The sequence below is a fragment of the Lactuca virosa genome, chromosome 4 (genome assembly GCF_052849685.1).
Source record: "Lactuca virosa cultivar CGN04683 chromosome 4, Lactuca_virosa_CGN04683_v6, whole genome shotgun sequence".
Taxonomy (NCBI): Eukaryota; Viridiplantae; Streptophyta; class Magnoliopsida; order Asterales; family Asteraceae; genus Lactuca; species Lactuca virosa.
This window is the reverse complement of record NC_136429.1, coordinates 90,131,912-90,150,524: the sequence shown is the minus strand read 5'-3', so window position 1 is coordinate 90,150,524 and position 18,613 is coordinate 90,131,912. Positions and strand designations below refer to the sequence as shown.

Sequence of the window (18,613 nt, the reverse complement as noted above, 5' to 3'; positions counted from 1 at the left end):
GATTATCGAAACAATGAACTTTCTTTTTTTACAGGAAAAAGAATTGAGTGTGTTGTTCCGGTTCATCGTTGTCATGAAGTCTTTTCATTTTGTTCGGATTTTGAGACGATAACTATGCCAAGAAGATTTATTTGATTGTATTTATTTGACATTGAATTGATTAACCGTTGTTTATTTGTTGGGTTTTATATTTTAAATATTTGGTTTTCATTTTATACTTTGTTTTTTTTGTAATTTATAATTTCAATCATCAAATTATGTTGGTTTATGTTATATGATCTGAAATTATTTGTTTATATATGCGTTGAAGAAGGGAAACCAATTATTTCCATTTTTAGGTTGTAATGACTAATTTTGTTTGAATATATCTTTCAATTGCGGTTTAATTGTAGTCACAACATAACCTATATTTATGTATGTTCTTATTGACAACTTGGGGACTACATTTATGAAGTAAAAAAATTTGTCTTTAATGTTAATGTTTGTTTTACATGCAAGAAGTAACAAGCTACTTTAAAGTTAAATTTATTTTTACTTAGGTATTTTACTTTGCAAATTATTGTTTCATTTATATGTTTAATATACCATAAATTTCATTCTAATTTATGAGTTAGTACACTTTACCTAATTTTCCCAATCATTAATTTTGCTTTCAAATTTGTACATGACCTAATGAGGGTCAACCCTAACCCATATGAATTAAAAAATTCATTTTATATATTTATTATAAATTTATATATAAATTTATTTTTTTGTATGATAATAAAAAAACAAAGCTACTATGGATATTAAATTTAATTAATATTATAGATATTGATGTAAATACTATATTAATGTATAATACAAAATGGGTAATCATTATCGTAGCCGTCGTTCAAAATCCACCTCCCCTGTAGCCTGCAATTAATTGGAGAAGTGATGGCCTCAGTCGACGTCCCTTCACCTCCGAATGATGATCCTTTTAAACCCTTCCCTTATGTCAATTTCGTCATTCTCACATATTCATTACGTTACGATAACTTCGATTTCTTGCTCTTCCTCTTTGAAAAAAACTACCACGATCAATTGAACCGAAGATGAATGCTGATCTGTGGGCACGTCCGAACTTCCAACTATGGAGTGTAAGCGCCGAACCACCAAGAATCACACCGGTTGTAGAATACGAGAAGGCAAACGAGAAGAGATTCACCATTCGTGTTGTTCATGGTGGGTTTTTTACAGACTACCCATGTAAGGCGTATCAACAGACAAAGGTTCACTTTATTTCTAATGTCAACATCGATTTGATCAACATGGAGATGCTTGGTCGTTTTTCTAAAAGCCTTGGGTATACAACTTTGGGGAACTGATATCATATGCCAACCGAAGAAAACAGTGGGTTGTCAATGATTCCAATTCTAAATGATGAATGTTTGGGACCCTTCAAGACGATAGTTAGGGCACACAAATTCAGAGAGATTGAACATCTCTATGTTGAACACAGGATTGTGTTTGTTCCAATCAATTTCCCACACTTTTTGATGAACTTACCATCTAAACGTGTTGAGAAGCTTATTCACATGTTTGTAACAGAACATCCAATGTCAACAGTTGATGATGGAATAGCATACATCAAACATATGCTAAACATGACCATTCCAAGAGAAAAAATGGAGGATGCTATGGACATGGCCAAAGAGAATGTCATAGCATGGAAAAACATAGTGTATGTGAACTATGTTGTACTCCTTTTTGTGTTTAATACAGAGTAAACATGATACTCTTTTTTTTGTAATTAGTATGAAACTCTTTTATTTTATGTAATGTTATATATTATGTCTATATGTGATGTTGTTTTGATTATATATTATGTCTATATTTAATGAGTTGTATGTTTTTTTTTGTAGGGAAATTATAGATGATTTTGTTGTTTATGACCAACTCCATTTGGAAATATTTCATTCTGTTACATTTGCATGGACGGATATTGGTAATATACTATTACCATGTTCTGTCTGTCCTGTTTCTAATGAAGCTATCGTATGTGGAGGTGTGGTTTACATTTTATTATCAAATGGTGACATTTTGCGGATTGATGCATATTCGGAAGAATTTTTAAAAATTTCTCCACCATTGACAAACAATGTGTATGGTTTGTACACATCACGTCTTTTTAAATTTGGGGGAAAAGTTGGATATATTTTACAAATTGATCATTGTTTGTGGTATATTTGGTTTTTGGTTGATAATCAATGGGTTAGGGTTGGTAACAATAATAAAAATGCTGATGCTCATGAATCGTGGGTTTTCCGAAATCAAAATTTGTATTTCTATAAAGGAATTTCGTTTTAAACATTCTGTACCATTTTACTCCTCCTGCCTAATTTTTTTGGGACCGATTTACCCCTAATTGCATTTTTAGTGTTTTACCTTATATGTAGTTTTGAATTTTTGTTGAAAAAACACAGATAATAAAAAAAGTTATTTAACCAAAAATTTACTTTGTAATTCGATTAAGCAGGTAGAAAGGTTTGAAATGTAAGATATTTAATGAGTAAAAGTGAAATGATACGTGTTGGTTTTTTCTTGCTGTTTTTTATCTATTGTTTGTTAAATTAAAGGTTAGTTGAATCAATTAAAAAAAACGGTTGAATGCACTAATGGAATTATCACTGTCAAGGTTGTTGGAGTGTAGAAACCATGTTATTAAAGTTGAGGGTTAGTGGGTATAACCGTTTCTTATATAACCCATTACACCCGATTTTGCTTTGCACAATCATTCGTACTATTTAAATGAATTTAATGAACTGTGTCGATTTTATAATACTTATATGATGTTTCTAAAAACTTTTGTTTAGGTATAAGTTGGTAGTTGAAGTAGCTGATAAGGATAAGCAAATGAGAAGTGTTTTCTTTAATGAATATGTTACTCAACTTATTGGCCTTACTGTTGGTGAATTAGTTAATATGAATTTATTGGAGGTACTGTTGTATATATATATATATATATATATATATATATATATATATATATATATATATATAGAATCACCCACACAAATGCTTACATATAATACTATTTTATTATGTTTTTATAGGGTGGTAATGATCCTAATTGGGTACGTACTTTCCTGTTTGAAAGGTTATGTGGTCTAAGTATTGTTTTTTCAATTAAGATTGACCATTACAATTTGGCACCATAATATGTGCGTTGTTTCACGGTTACTAAATACCATGGTGCAACTTGTAAAATTCCAAACCAAGAAAAGACGTTGCCTACAAATGAGGTCATTTCTCAATTGCAAACAACTGTTGTCGAATCATTGTTGTCTCCATCATCTGCATCAACGGTAAAGTTTATTGGATCTTACATTATAAATTTTTTATTGTATTGTTTATATATTATTTTACAATATGTATTTTTTTTGTTTTTGTATTTATTTTTTTGTTTGCTTATCAAGGAGTTTGTGTTTTTCATAAGTGCAATTCTCATGTAAATAATCTTAAATTTACAAATTATGCTACGGATCATGTTTCGTTTATTAAATGATTTTTACTACATATTTTCTTAAATTATCTTAATTTAATAAGTTCATTATTCATTTTTTTTCGTATTAGGATGACTTACGTAATGTCAAAGATGAGGGTTTCAGTGCTTCTATTTCGGAATTAAATCATACGGAATGTAAAGATGTAAGTTATAATATTTTGTTTACCAGTTTTATTTCTGTTACATACTGAAATTCTTCATTTGTTACTTTGATATTGTTTTTTTTGTGTACACACTTAGGATTATGTTGGTTTATTTCCGATTCAAACAAATGTTGTTGAATCAGTGTCACCTAAATCAACAACATCAACCATAACGGTACTGCTTATTGTATTTTTTACTACAAATTATATATATAAGTTATATTCGTTATATCTTATGTTTCTTTATGTATTTCACTTGCACAATTATTAGGTCGTTTGTGATAATCATCAGGTTGATGTTTCTGACAAGCTCATTTATAAAGTAAATAATATTGAGTGCAATAATTAATTCATACCATGTTTTCTTTCAATTCAGTTTAAATTGTTATATATTTAGTTCAATTACATTATTTGATATTCTTATTATTTATCTTTTATTTTTTCTTACTAGGATGCTTCTGGTAATATGAAAGATGATGCTATTGTGGCACCTATGTATGAGGTTAGACATATGAAATATATATAATAATGTAACTTGTAACTTATGTTTTGTCATATGGTTTTACTTATGTTATTTTCTTATAATTAGGTTGCTTCTAATAGTAATGAAAATGATGGTATTACAAAAAGTGTATCTGATGAAAAGGATGTGGAAGATAGTGACAGATGTGACAATGTATTATTATATTTTTTTATACTATTGTTGTATATTTTTTTTAGGTTTGAAGTTTTCTTATTCTTCTTATTGATCTATTCAATTAGGTTGGTGACGATACTATTGAAGATGATATTTCTAAGACACCTATCTCCATATGTGGCTTACAAGATGGTGGAGAAAGTGAAGTAAGTTACAACATATTGTGTATAGTTTCTATCTTCCTTACGATATGGAACAAAATTTCAACGATTATTGTCACCTCATTTGATACATTTGAAGTTTTCTTATTCTTCTCATTGATCTATTCAATTAGGTTGGTGATGATACTATTGAAGATGATATGTCTAAGACACCTATCTCCATATGTGGATTACAAGATGGTGGAGAAAGTGAAGTAAGTTACAATATATTGTGTACAAAATTTCAACTATTATTGACACCTCATTTGATACATTACTTTGTTAGTTATTATTCTTATTTTCCTTTTCCATTTTTTTTACAATTAGGATGCTTGTGCTGTTATTGAAGTTGATTCTTCTGAAAAATCGTTTATCGGATCCTCAATAACACCAATGAAGCGTCTACTTCCACGATTGTGTGACGAGTCTTTGGAAGATGATAATGTTGGTTGAATTCATTTTACTTTTTAAGTTTTTTGACATTGTTTTCTAAATTGCCTTTCTCTTCCAATTTTCAAATTTCAGTTTTCATATTATCGTAGTCTTCAGTTTTTTTATAGGTTAATTGAAATTATTAGGTAGTTTAAACTTTTTATATTAGGTTTTAGACATATTTATTATTCGATAACTTTAAATGTATGGAATGACATGGTACATTCATGTTTTTTTTGTCCTTATGACGAAACACATTATTGTTGGGGTGCCATATGACAAATGATCTTACTAGGTTTCTCCATAAGATATTACTTGGTTTGTCGTTGTGGGTGATTTTATCTGAACTAATATATAAATGAATGAAAGTAATATGCAGTAAGCTTAAGATAAAGCAAAATACTATTCATATATTTGTCAACCTGTCCACCGGACGGGTATGACATTAGTTATTTATGTTGATGAAATTTGGGTTTGCTTCTTAATTAGTTGAAAATACTGAAGAGTGCTTGCTTAAGTGACAATTCCAGATTCAGTTGTTCAAAAAAAAGTGACAATTCCTGATCAATTGATTGCGGATAAGAATTTTGTTGTGATTGCTTGATCAGTTTGACCACGTTTTATTGTAAGATTAAACTATGTGATCTTTCAATAAAAAAATTTATAGTTATATCAAATCAAACTGTAGTAAAATCAACGAAATTAATTATATGTTCTTGGCTCTTGGGTCCATGCCAGTGAACATGGATCCTAGTGGTGTAGCCGCGCGATGCGGCGACTTCGATTTGTCTTATTCCGAAAATAGTTTCCGGCCGAAAACTGGTTTCATTTCAGCGGTTGTCGAATTGTTTCATTTCAGTGTATAATTTCCTTTCCTTGGGCATTATTGTTTTGGTTAAAAATAGAAGTATGTTGCTAAATTATTTTAAAAGCACGTGGTTTTAAGTTTTTTTTTTTTTAAAAAAAAATGATGTTTCTATTTTGTACACTCAACATTGGAATCATATAACCATATAATGATCTTAGCTATCTAGCATTTTTTGGAAATTTTTACATTTAAAATAAAAACTTCTAAAAATATTTTTTTACATTCCATGCATTTTTTTACTTTTTAAAAATATTTTTTTAAAAAATGTTGCAATTCAGTATGAGCTAAACACAACAAATCTTCAGTGTGCATATTTTTTGAAGGGGGCAAAATTGTAATTTCTGCACACTCTTTGCACGAGAACTGTCAGTCCACCGGGAGATGCCAGAAAAAATGAGATCAGCCTTCACCTAATCTTGCAACTCCCTGAATTTTGCTCCAACAAACATACATACCTGATGACCACCTCTCCTTGATCCTTAACATATCTCACTTACCTTGCATTTAGAAATAGAAATGGAGTTATGACAACAGAAATCAAATAGGGATCCGTTTTATTCACAATATGCCATGTTACACTGTGGCAATACCAAATAAATCAGATTGCAGATTGCAGATGCAAATGCAAATGAAAAAAAGGAAAAAAAAATCTGTTATGTTTGTCAGAGTATAAACAAAGCAGATTACTAAAATATAAGAAAATTATACCAAAAGCTATATTATAATGTCTTCATTCCATAATACTAACCTCGTATACATAAAAAACTCGCTTTTAAATCACCTGCTGCGTTGTTATTCAGACATCAATGTCCATTTAAGCTTGATTTCCTCTATTTAGTATTTACACATCCAAGCCTTCCCTCCTAACCTATATGCGAATATTGAAAGGCATTCAAGAGTTTTGGTTGATAGAAAAACGAAATTGGTTTTAAAATATCCTAATACATGTCAAGAATATTAAAGAAAATAGAATATTATTGACAAATACTGACCTCTATCCATGGAATTTCATATGGCTTCAAGTGTTGGGTGCCTTATTTCAAGGTCCTGCCATTTCACGACCTGTAGACACGCATATTCAGTAAAGGGACACGTCTATGAATATATGCATATGTGGTGACAATATAATATACATATATGACATACATTGGAGGGATAAACTGACCTGAAATAGAGCTTCTGACTGAAATCGTTCGAGGGTTTTGGAGAAATCATGAGGGTAGAAGTAATGAAGTATATATTGGTGAAGACTTCTTTCAATTCATGAGTTCCCCTACATAACAATAACGACTCTCTTGTGCTAGTGTTCAAACCGGTGGAGGAACAAACACTTAATAAATAGGAGGCAAAATAACGAACACCTGGTGCGCATATCTGTTAATGAAGCACGACAACCATTATAACCAACTAAACAGCAAGAAGAAAACATTATTACATATAAATCAGAGGAACACTGACACCTATTACAGGGGATATAGACATATACGCACAGAAAACCAAAACAGAAATGGGACTTTACCTGAAACTTGCTGTTGCTATCCCATAAGAAAGTAGGAAGCAGTGAGGCGTAAAATTTGGAAGATTTACTCAATCGAAGCATCAATCGACAGCGAAGTCGGGATAATCACCTCCATCGCACACCCCCAACACTACACTGACAGAAGTTAGAGGTAGATGGAGATAACAAAAGGAGAGGGAGTCACATGTGCATCGAAGAACCAGCCACAGAACATAGAAAGAATGAAAGAGGATAAACAAATAACCTGAAATTGTGCTTTTTAACACAAAATTAATGAGAAACACCAGACGATCGAAGCAGGAGTCACATGGAGAAGGAGAGGGAAGCGCTGCTTTGTGGAAAACACTTCAAGTCGCCAGACCATCGTCTCCAACACAAACCAATCTACAAAAAGGGTTAGTCGAAGGTGCAGACATCAGATTATAGACGGAGGATTAGAGAACATACCTAAAGAAGAAACCGTGTAAGAGAAAATAGCAAGGCAGCAACGAAAGAAAAAGGAGAAGAAACGCAGAATAAATATGACTGGGCGACAGAGCAGTTAGTCGGCAAAATTTAAGATAAGAAGAATAAAACAGCCGACATGTGCAGAGAAACGAAGCATAATGAAAAATCGGTGTCCAAAAAAAAAAAGGGAAAAGTCCGGTGTCTGATTTAGAAAGAGAATAAAGTATACTGTAGAACAACTTTTTAAGGTTTTATGTACATATAAATATCACATCATAACACTATATCGTCACTAATTCATTATCTTTACGACTTTACCTCTAATATTTGCTTGTTTAGCTACGGTATTAATAATATAAATAAAGTTAATAATAACTATTATGTTAATCACATTATATATAGTACTAATATAATTTTAATTTTACTTTTTGACAAAATGTCTTAATATTTTATCTATATTTATTTATAAAATAAAAGTTATTATGTGATAATAAATTACGAAAAACTTATAGTTATGTTTGTGATGACATTTAATTCTAACCTTTTTATTTTGATAGCTAAGGCTGCCTAATATAATAAACTAATAAATTGAATACAAAATATGAAATAAATCACAATTACTTATTTATAAAATCAAATGGTAAGAGAAAACATGGGAATATAATAAACTAATAAATTGAATATAAAAATAGGAAACGTCATTACTCATTGTATCTATGACGTGTTGTAGATGTCTAAGAAGTCATAAACAGAAAAAGTTATACAAACTTCTTTTCCCAAAAGGCTACATATGAGTCTTTTTTATTTTTAACTTCTATTAATACAAAGAGACCATAACCACCCATTAATTATAGGGGATCTAGCCTATAGAAGTAATTATGAATTTATACAAAATATATTTGCAAAATAAATGAATTGGTCTTTTAAATAGAAAAATCAAATATCCTGATAAATAACTCTCCTTTATTTTATAAATAAAAAATACTTTTCAAGAATTTTCTTTAGCAAACCTGAGGAAGTGCTTTGACACAACTCTTGTATGCATAGAGGACTGATACCATTTCCCTGCCTTCTTGGATAAGAGTATTCTACAAATATATAATAAATTACTATATAGAGGTATTAACAATGCAATGTACAAAAAGTTCTAGATCAAGTTAGATGAACTTAGATTATAGCCAAATGACAAATATATTGGGAACATTCATTTCAAGATTCAAAATGAAATGCTGGAAGAGCCAGTTGATTTAGTGCCTTTGTGTCCTCAGATAAAGACAACCGATATGCATGGACATTGTTGTACTCTGCAAAAAGTGATGAACATATTAATTGACTATAAAAATAAACATAATAATAAGCTCAGATAAACACCTCCATGTTGTGGATGTAAAGTGCTTCCAGCCATTGAAAATCTTGCGGAAGGCCCTTCTCATATTGTCATAACTTTAGTCCATGTAAAAGTATCTGCACAAATGTTGAAAATATCAAGAAATAACATATCATAAAAACCTCCAAACACAATCTGGAAGCTTCAAGTACCTTCATGATGGTTGCCGTCGGCCTCATCAAGTTTTTCCACAAACAAAACTCAATTGCAAAGACGAAATCCTCCAGAAGCCGAAGTCCGACATCGTTATAGGGGAACACAGTCGATCCACCATTGATCTCCACTCCTTCCAGAAGTCTCTTCACAATCGCCGGTCAATTTTAAGTCGAAGGTTGAAAACGAAAGATGGAAGTGAAAAAAAACCGGTTCTACAAAATTAGAAAGAGAAAGCCCTAAAATCTACCTGGCGATTGAATAGTGTGGGGTATTCTGTCATCTTGTTGTAGGCGGTGGAGAGGGAAGCACCAGTGAGATTAGAAGAGGTGTATAAAGGCGATGGAGATTAGAAGAGGTGTCATCTTGGCCGATTAAAGTATAAGGGAATGGTTTATCTGTTTCTTTAGGTTATGATCGGAAGAAGAGATACACAGAGTAAATGACGAATGGAAGCCAACATTAGGCAACGGGTTTTTGGGTCAAAGGATGATGTAGCAAATAATCTAAAGGTCTAGAATATAAAATTGAAATGCAATGAATTACCCTGATTTCTTAAGTATAGAATTAAATGTTATGTTTTAATAATATTTAGAAATACGATGCTTTATAAATTGTAATTAACTTATTGCTGCAGCACAAACAAAACATTTTTAATTTCGTAACAATTTGTGAACTTTGGGTTTAAAAACCTCTTCCCGTCTTTCCCCATGCAAAATTGGGCGCTCTTCTCACATCTTCCTAACATGATAAAAAAAAACGCCTAACCTAATTAAGAGAAAAAAAAGAAGCGGACAACTTGCCCATCGCCGCATCTACTTTCGTCCTCAGCTTTCGTCAAATCGGATACTCACGTTCGTCCATCGCCCTTCGCAGGTCTCGTAGCCGGCGTCATCTTCAACCTCTGTCTCGTCTTCATCTGCTACCGCAGGTAAGGTTTTTTTTTCTGATTTCTTATGTAGCCATCGTCTTCATGCTTCTTGAAATTGTTCTCACGATTTTATTGATTAAACATAAAAAATGGAAAATAACATTCGTGCATTGATATGATGGATTTGTTTGGTAGCTTATCATAACGTGTACCTTGATATCCATGATCATCTGTAGCTCTTAATCGCAATGCGATCATGTTCGTTTATCTTCTTTAATTTATGGCCATACTACTTCTATCATCTAATGTATCTTATCCCGTATTTTCAACAGCTTCCGACAGTGAGAATACTGTTTGATCAAATTCAGCGTCTTCAAAAGTTAACATCTGGAGTATAGCTAGAGCCTAGAGCTTGTCAATTCATTATCCATATGGAATTGGACGTAGGAGATAATAAATTAGATCCCCAATCGGGGATTTTGCACTTTCCAGATGAACTCTTACACTCGATCTACAAAAAGTTAGACCTAAATCTTGATCAAGACTCTTTTGGTCTAACTTGTCACTGTTTTCTCGATATTCAAAGTTCAAGTCATAAAACCTTGGAACTTGATTGCTCCTCTTCTGCTAGCATCAACATTGATTCAGCTGCAGTCGACAAATTGCTTAACCGCTTCAGACAGTTACAGTCGTTGTCCTTAAGCGGACGTGAAAACATCTCAGATTCAAGTTTAACTAAATTGCAACATTATGGGTCAAATCTGCACTCTCTTTATCTAGATGATTGTCGTCAAGCTGTCACTGATGTTGGAATTTCCTACATTGCTTCCGGTTGTCCATCCTTATCTGTTATCAGTCTCGCTCGTTGTTCTATGATCAAAGATTCTGGGTTGGAAATTTTATCAGAATCTTGTAAATCTTTAACAGAAGTGAATCTTGCATGTTGCGTCCGCATAACTGATCGTGGAATCTGGGCACTGTCGCAAAACTGTCGTCAACTTAGGGCACTCAAAATATCTCAGTGCGATAAAATAGTTGGGGTAAGCTTCCAAGGGTGTTCTCCAACGTTGACTTGTTTAGAAGCTGATAATTGTGCGTTTGACCCGATGGGTGTTACTGGGATTCTAAGTGGGGGTGGTTTAGAGTATCTGAATCTTTCTTGTCTTCATAAGTGCTCAAGGGGAGATGGATTCATAGCAATTGGTTTAGGCATTGGTGCAAATCTTAGAATCCTTGACTTATCAACGTGTAGCTTTGTTACGAATGATGTAATATCAAGAATCTCGAAAGGGTGTCCATTGTTGGAAGAGTGGAACTTATCAGGTTGTACAGAAGTTGATTATTCTGGTTGGGTGTCCATCGGATTGCATTGTCGTAATTTGGTACGACTTCATGTCAACGGATGTGAAAAACTTGATGATAGAGGGTTACTAGCTTTGGTGAACAACTGCGATAGCCTCCAAGTCATATACTTGACCAAATGCACTTCCAATATTACTCGATCTGGGATTCGCATTTCCAAGAAAAGGAGAAAGGGTGTTGAGATTAAAAAGGAACAAGTGACGCACATTACCCCCTGTTGGGCCTTTATAACATGATTTCAAGAAAGAAAGGAAGAGCATATTATGTTTATGTCACTTAATTAATTTGAAGACTAGAAAGACTGCGTCATGAACTCATGCCTAATCTTTGTGGTGCATGCTTAGATTGGTTTGTGAATTGTGTGCGTTGAGTTTTCTATATATATGCATATATATAGACTAATATGCATACATATATAATATATTAGCTTTCCAAATTCCAGTTTGATAATATGCGTATGATTTTTGTTCCATAGTTAGAGAATCAACTTAACCCTTAGGTGGCATGGATCAAATACATGACCACATACCCTTTCACAACTTGGCATCACCATTTTCACAAACATTATTTGATTTTCCATATATAACGCTTACGTTTATATTTTCACAAATATGGATCAATATATTTACTTCAGATTTTACACCATTTTTTCTTTTAATTTTAGTAGAAATACATGATAAAAGTTGGATAATATTTAAGTAAATTGTACCATTAAAGAGTTAAAAAAACAGGTTCAAAATAAAACAAGTATATATATATATATATATATATATATATATATATATATATATATATATATATATATATATATATATATATTTGTTAAAAATTTTATTTTTATTTTTATAAAATATTAGTCAAGAACATTAAGAAAAATACATAATATGGAAATTTAAAAATGCCTTCGGACTCTTTTTATTGACTTTGGGAAACAATACATATGTTTTTATATAAAACGATGTCATCCAAACCGAAAGAGAGAAAATGATAGTTGACAGGTGACGATTAGGGTTCTAAAAGGAGAAAGGAAGAGTTGATCTATCATTTTGTCTCCTTAGATATTGATCGGAAATGATGGTCCACCTATAGACAGTGGCAATGAAGGAAAAATATATCACGATTCTCATTTCTTCATCAAACAAGAGAAGCCAGAGTTAATGGTGGAGGATATATGACTAGGGTGATGGTGGAGAACCGAATTGCTTATGGATCGTGTGATTTCACTTTCCGAACTAATATTTCCATTCTATGTCTAAGTTATAGGAAATCTAGTCTAGGATAATCCAAAATGACACTTGTGTATCTAGGCATAGAAACACAAGCCAAATCGCAAAGAATCCTGACATCGTTTAGAAGAAGAAGAGCTGAAGAAAAAGTTCTATATAAGACTCAAAGGAAAAGCCGTATATATACATGACAGATTAGGGTTTAATCTTTTAAATTAGTTAGGAGAATCTCAAATTTAATGGCATAATGAATGGTTTCTAAAACTAACGAGATTTATTAATTTTACCATAATCGTCCGCTAGGGGCGCTGCCCCTAGGACCCTGCAAGGGGGCGCGGTCCCTTTGACCCCCACCTTTTTTTCGTACCGGCTTATAATTTGATCTTATATATGCATGCACTCCGCATTCACCAAACATATAATATACTTCATGTGTTCCAATTTATAAGTATGAGCTTTCCACATTGAATTAAACTCCTAATGTCATATTAGAAGGGAATTGGGTGTCTCACCATTACCGATTAAATGAACTTTAATCTCATCCCTATAACAGACTTGTGCACTAAGTATCTTGTCAGACCTTTAGTCAAATGACCTGCCAAATTTGTTGCGATTTCACAAACTCTATCGAAATCACAACATTCATGATTACTTCTCTAAATCATATTATGTCTAACACCTAAGTTTCTAGACTTGCCATTGTAGACCTGACTGTAAGCCTTAGCCAAAGCGACTGCATTATTACAAAGGATAGATATAGGTGCTATCGGTTTTGACCACAAAAGAATCTCATACACTAAGTTCCTTAGCCATTCTGCTTCTTTACCAACAGCAGCTAACACAACAAAATCAGATTCCATTGTCGATTTTGTAATGCAAGATTGCTTCTTGGAAGCCTAGGAAATGACACCTCCCCCAAGCAAGAATACCCAACCAGATGTTGAGGAATGGTCCTCCATGTTGGTTATCCAAATTTCATCTGAATGACCTTCTAAGACCGAAGGACTTCCCAAGTAACTCAACCCATAATCCATGGTTCCCTTGAGATACTTAAACACTCTATTGACCGCTTGCCAATGTTGAGCACTAGGCTAGTGTACCTACTCAACTTTCCCACTGCATAAGCAATATTTGGCCTGGTACTATTCATTTCATACATCAAACTACCAATAACCTTAGAGTATTCTAATTGTGAAATAGTAATGCCAATGTTAGGCAGTAATTTCACACCTGAATCCATAGGAGTGCTCACAGGAGAACAATCACTAAAATTGAACCTCTTGAGAATTTTCTCAACATAATGACTTTGAGTCATTACAAAATCCTTGTTCACCCTCTTAATTCTTATACCAAGAATTACATCAGCCTCTCCCAAATCTTTCATGGAGAATTTAGATGACAACAATTGCTTTGTTTCATATATTTGATCTTAGTCAGTACCAAAAATCAACATGTCATCTACATATAAGCAAATGATCATGCCTGCACCAGTAGCATCATTAAATCTACTATAAACATATTTTTCACATTGGTTTAACTTGAAACTAGATGAAAAATTAACCTCATCAAACTTTTGATGCCATTGTTTGGGTGCTTGTTTCAACCCATACAAAGATTTTATAAGTTTACATACCATATGATCTTTATTGGGCATAACGAAACCTTTTTGTTGTTTCATGTAAACTTCTTCATCTATTTCACCATTTAAAAAGGTTGTTTTAACATTCATTTGATGGATAATCAGATTGTGGATGCTTGCCAAGACAATCAACAATCTAACAGTAGAAATTCGTGCAACCAGAGCATACATATCAAAATAGTCAACATCGGGTTTTTTCCTAACGTCTTGAATGACCAACCGGGATTTGAACTTGTCAATAGTCCCATTTACATTCATTTTCTTTTTAATATTCATTTGCAACCAAGTGGTTTAGAACCTGGAGGCAAATCAAACAACACCCAAATGTTGTTCTCAGTAATTGATTGCATTTCATCATCAATCACTTCCTTCCAAAAGACATTCCGAGACTCCATAGCCTCTTGATATGTCTTAGGATCATACTTAATACTATATAAATATGAGTGTTCAAGACTTATTGCATCCCTTGAACCTTCCACCAAATACAGTTAGAAGTCGGAACCGGAATCCTTTGCAATTCGACCTCTTTTGCTACTACAAAGCTATTGTGTTTCTGGAACAGTAAAATCATCTTGACTTTTTGGATTTTGCACTCTATTAGTGCCAAAAGTCAGATCCTTAGGTCTTTGAATTGATGAAAAACGCATCTCATCAAAAATTGCATTCCGTGACTCGATAACGGTGTTAATCGGTACCGAATCATTAGCTTTTATTACATAGAGTCTTTATGCATTGGAATGTTTAGCATATCCAATGAATATGCTATTCCACATTCTCCCAAAGTATTTCTTTTGGGCTCGATGATTTTTACAACAGTCCGACATCCCCAAACCCGAAAATAGCTTAAATTTGTGTTTTTTTGAACCAAAGTTCATATGGGACTGTTTTGTTCCTTTTATTTGGAACCCTATTCAGACGCACCATGTTGTATGCCATTGACAACAACGTGTGTAAAACCAACATCATCATCATCGAATGAAGAAGAAGAAATTGAAGCAAAAAAAACTAATCATATGGTTGAAAGAGTGTGTTTGAAGGATGTAAAAATATGTTTAAGTGTTCGCATATATAGGTTAATGGGTTAAGTTTTAATTTTTTTTAATTCCAAACGTATACATAGTTAGCGGTAAAAAATTCGAATATCCAATCAAAACTCTTGTAAACGAGCGTAGCCCCAACCACTGCACATGACAACTACACCTTTTGGGGGCGGCGTTCACACGTGACTTTGTATGCCGCGTAGGATGTTGTAACGCCCCGTTTATTTAAATAAATTAATAAATGTAATTCCCAGAATTAATTTGTGAAGAATTTTAATAGTGGAGGGTTGATTAGTAAATTACGGAGTTGTTTTGAGAAGAATTTTAGAAGCAAGGGTACGTTTGGTATTTAATGGATTTAAATTGAAAAGATTTTATGGAGTCATGGACTAAAAGTGTAAGTGTTGGATTCAAATTGAGAATAAATTGTGGAGGAGGGGCTTTTTAGTAACTTTTGGGATTATATTGAAAAGAAATCGGATTGGCGGGACCAAAGATGTTAATTGATCACAAAGTTGTGTGATCGGGTATTAAACTCGTCACCCTACTCCACCCATGCGAACCCTAACCCTAAATGATGCAGCCGCCAACCTTATGACTCCCTCTCTCTCTCCGACGCCGCCGCCCCTCTTGCTCTCACATCTCCGATCATCGAGGTCGCCGCCCACCGCCACGCCATGGAACCGCCACCATCAAGACTTGTTGCCGGCAACGACGTGAGTCACCGAGAGTTCCTCCGTAAGACCATGGCGGACCCGCTGCCGGAGGGATAAACGATCGATCGCCGCCTCGCCTTCTTCCACTTATAGCTTCTGCCACCGGGCGCTGTTGTAGCCGGGAAAAGACCTCAGGGACCGACGCTGTGGTCGTGGGAGAACCGATCGCGTTTGGGGCTGTTGGGTTCTTTTTTGCCATCGCCGCCATGCGGTTGTACCTCTGTAAAGCTGTTGATGTCGTCAGCCGCTACCGTGCCGCTGTTGATACTGTAGGATGCCATCTCGCTGTTGCTGCCGGACCGCCGTGAGCCACCAGGTGGGTGGCTGGGTCCATAGTGCAAATTAATGAGAAACGTGTGTGGGGCTATATTTTTATATTTAATGTGTGATGTGTGTGTGTGTTTTGTTTAGCCAGAATTCCCAAGAACAGCCACTGCCACCACCGTGAGGTGGTGGCTGCCGCCTTGAACCACCGTCAGCCACCACTTGAATGGCTTCATGTGTGTGTTAGAGTAGTTAGTGTGTGTGTTTATTTGTGGATTAAAAACTGTAATTGTAATTAGCAATTTGAATAATAAAAGAAACGCAAAACCACCACCGTAAGGTGGTGGCCGCCGCCGAGAGCCGCCATGGACCACCACTACCCGAGGTGGTAGTGGGTGGTGCCCCACAAGCAAAACCCTAATGGACCTAGCCAAAACCCTAAATGGGCTTAAAGATTAATTTGGGCCTATTGGGCCATGTTTGAGTGGAAACCCTAATTGTGAGTAATTGGGCCTTAGACTTATTGGACCCACTTTTGGGCTATTGAGATTGGATTGTGTATTAAGCCCAATGTCTCCCTATCATTTATCTAGTAGAGTAAAGGACTTAATGGATTAAGTCCTTAATGGGTTAAGTAAGAAACACTTAACCCTAATCGTCATTTTATGTGAAACCCTAGTTTCACTTGGGTCTTGAGTTGGGCCTTTCGATTGGGTTTTGGTAATTGGTTTATTAATGGGCCATCCAAGAATAACCAAATGGACTAGAGTAATTAGTTGGGCTTTAGGGTAAGGCCCATAGGAAGGATTGGGCCCAATTTGGAAAATTAGGCCATTGATGGGCCATAGTTTGGGCCTAGATGGTTGTATGATATTGGGTCCCTAGAATGAGACATGTTGGACTGGACTGAACAATTGGGCCTTAAGGGAAGTCCATGTAGAGGTTTGGGCCCAATTTGGAAAATTGGGCCATATGTTGGGCTTTGATCCCTAGTTGACTTTGGGCCTATGGATTGGGCCTTAGGCTTGGGTAAGCCAAGCTAGGGGTAATGTAGTATTATCCAAAGTATGTATTTATAGTTATGTAGTGGAACCCAATTATTAATTGAGTGTTATTTTGATATTGACAGATCGGGAATCTGTCATCGAGCAGCTATGGTTTTATCAGCGGGACTTCAGCAGTGTGAGGTGAGTTTCCTTCCAGTAGGAACGAGTCTACGACCACAATGCTGACCCGTTTAGTTAGTAGTAGTTCCGGACTACGGTCCGATGCAGTAGTTCAGTATGCTTGGTGTCTTTGTGATACAGGCATGGTATGTGTTATGTGTTCCGGAATATGGTCCGATGCAGTATGTAGTATATGTTTTCATATTATATGCTATGTTATGCTATGTTCAGTCAGTTCCAGACTTCGGTCCGATGCAGTTCCGGACTTCGGTCCGATACAGTGGGCAAGGCCCTAGTTAGTTTCGGACTTCGGTCCGATGCAGTGGGCAAGGCCCTAGTTAGTCCGGGCTGCGGTCCGATGCAGTATGTAGTATATGTGTTTATGTTATATGTTATGATTATGTTATGCTATTTTCAGTTAGTTCCGGACTTCGGTCCGATGCAGTGGGCATGACCCTAGTTAGTTCCGGATTTCGGTCCGATGCAGTGGGCATGGCCCTAGTTAGTTCCGGACTTTGGTCCGATGCAGTGGGCATGGCCCTAGTTAGTTCCGGACTTCGGTCCGATGCAGTGGGCAAGGCCCAAGTCAGTTCCGGACTTTGGTCCGATGCAGTGGGCAAGGCCCAGTATGTGCTTTATATGTTATTGTATGATATGTGGTAGTTTGGGGGAGCTCACTAAGCTTCGTGCTTACAGTTTTCAGTTTTGGTTTCACATATTTCAGTTTTCAAAAGAGTAGCTCGGGAAGATTGCAGTGCACACACCATTTGTTTAGTCTGGGATGTTTATACTCTGATATTTTTTGACATGAGACTTGATACATGACTTATGATTTTTAAGAGAATAAGTTATATATGGTTTTTATTATTAAACTAAAACGTAATTTTTATACTGTATTTTTGGGATGTTACAGATGTCACGCGTAGCTTCTTTTTCTATGATGGTTAGCCTAATACTTGAGGTTGGTTTTGTCTTTTGTGGTGGTGAAGGTGATGAGAAAATTTTGGTACAAAT

The 18,613-nt window shown here is 34.7% G+C and overlaps 1 long non-coding RNA gene and 1 pseudogene across 5 annotated transcripts; one reads left to right on the top strand and one right to left on the bottom strand.

Moving 5' to 3' along the window:
* Window positions 1–5,947: 5,947 nt before the first annotated feature.
* LOC145106254 (uncharacterized) lies at window positions 5,948–7,877 on the bottom strand. 4 transcript variants are annotated; one of them, XR_013707528.1, is made up of 6 exons: window positions 7,776–7,877; window positions 7,329–7,712; window positions 6,975–7,183; window positions 6,802–6,871; window positions 6,558–6,677; window positions 5,948–6,306 (listed from the first exon to the last, which is right to left on the bottom strand). It is a non-coding gene; the product is annotated as an uncharacterized LOC145106254 (long non-coding RNA). The 4 variants fall into 4 exon arrangements; XR_013707530.1 differs by having other exon boundaries at window positions 7,329–7,463; window positions 7,573–7,872; XR_013707529.1 differs by having other exon boundaries at window positions 7,329–7,458; window positions 7,573–7,872.
* A 2,281-nt stretch (window positions 7,878–10,158) lies between these two features.
* LOC145109898 (F-box/LRR-repeat protein 12 pseudogene) lies at window positions 10,159–11,797 on the top strand (annotated as a pseudogene). The gene is made up of 2 exons (XR_013709306.1): window positions 10,159–10,246; window positions 10,519–11,797. The product of XR_013709306.1 is annotated as an F-box/LRR-repeat protein 12 pseudogene (transcript).
* The last annotated feature ends 6,816 nt before the right edge of the window (window positions 11,798–18,613 follow it).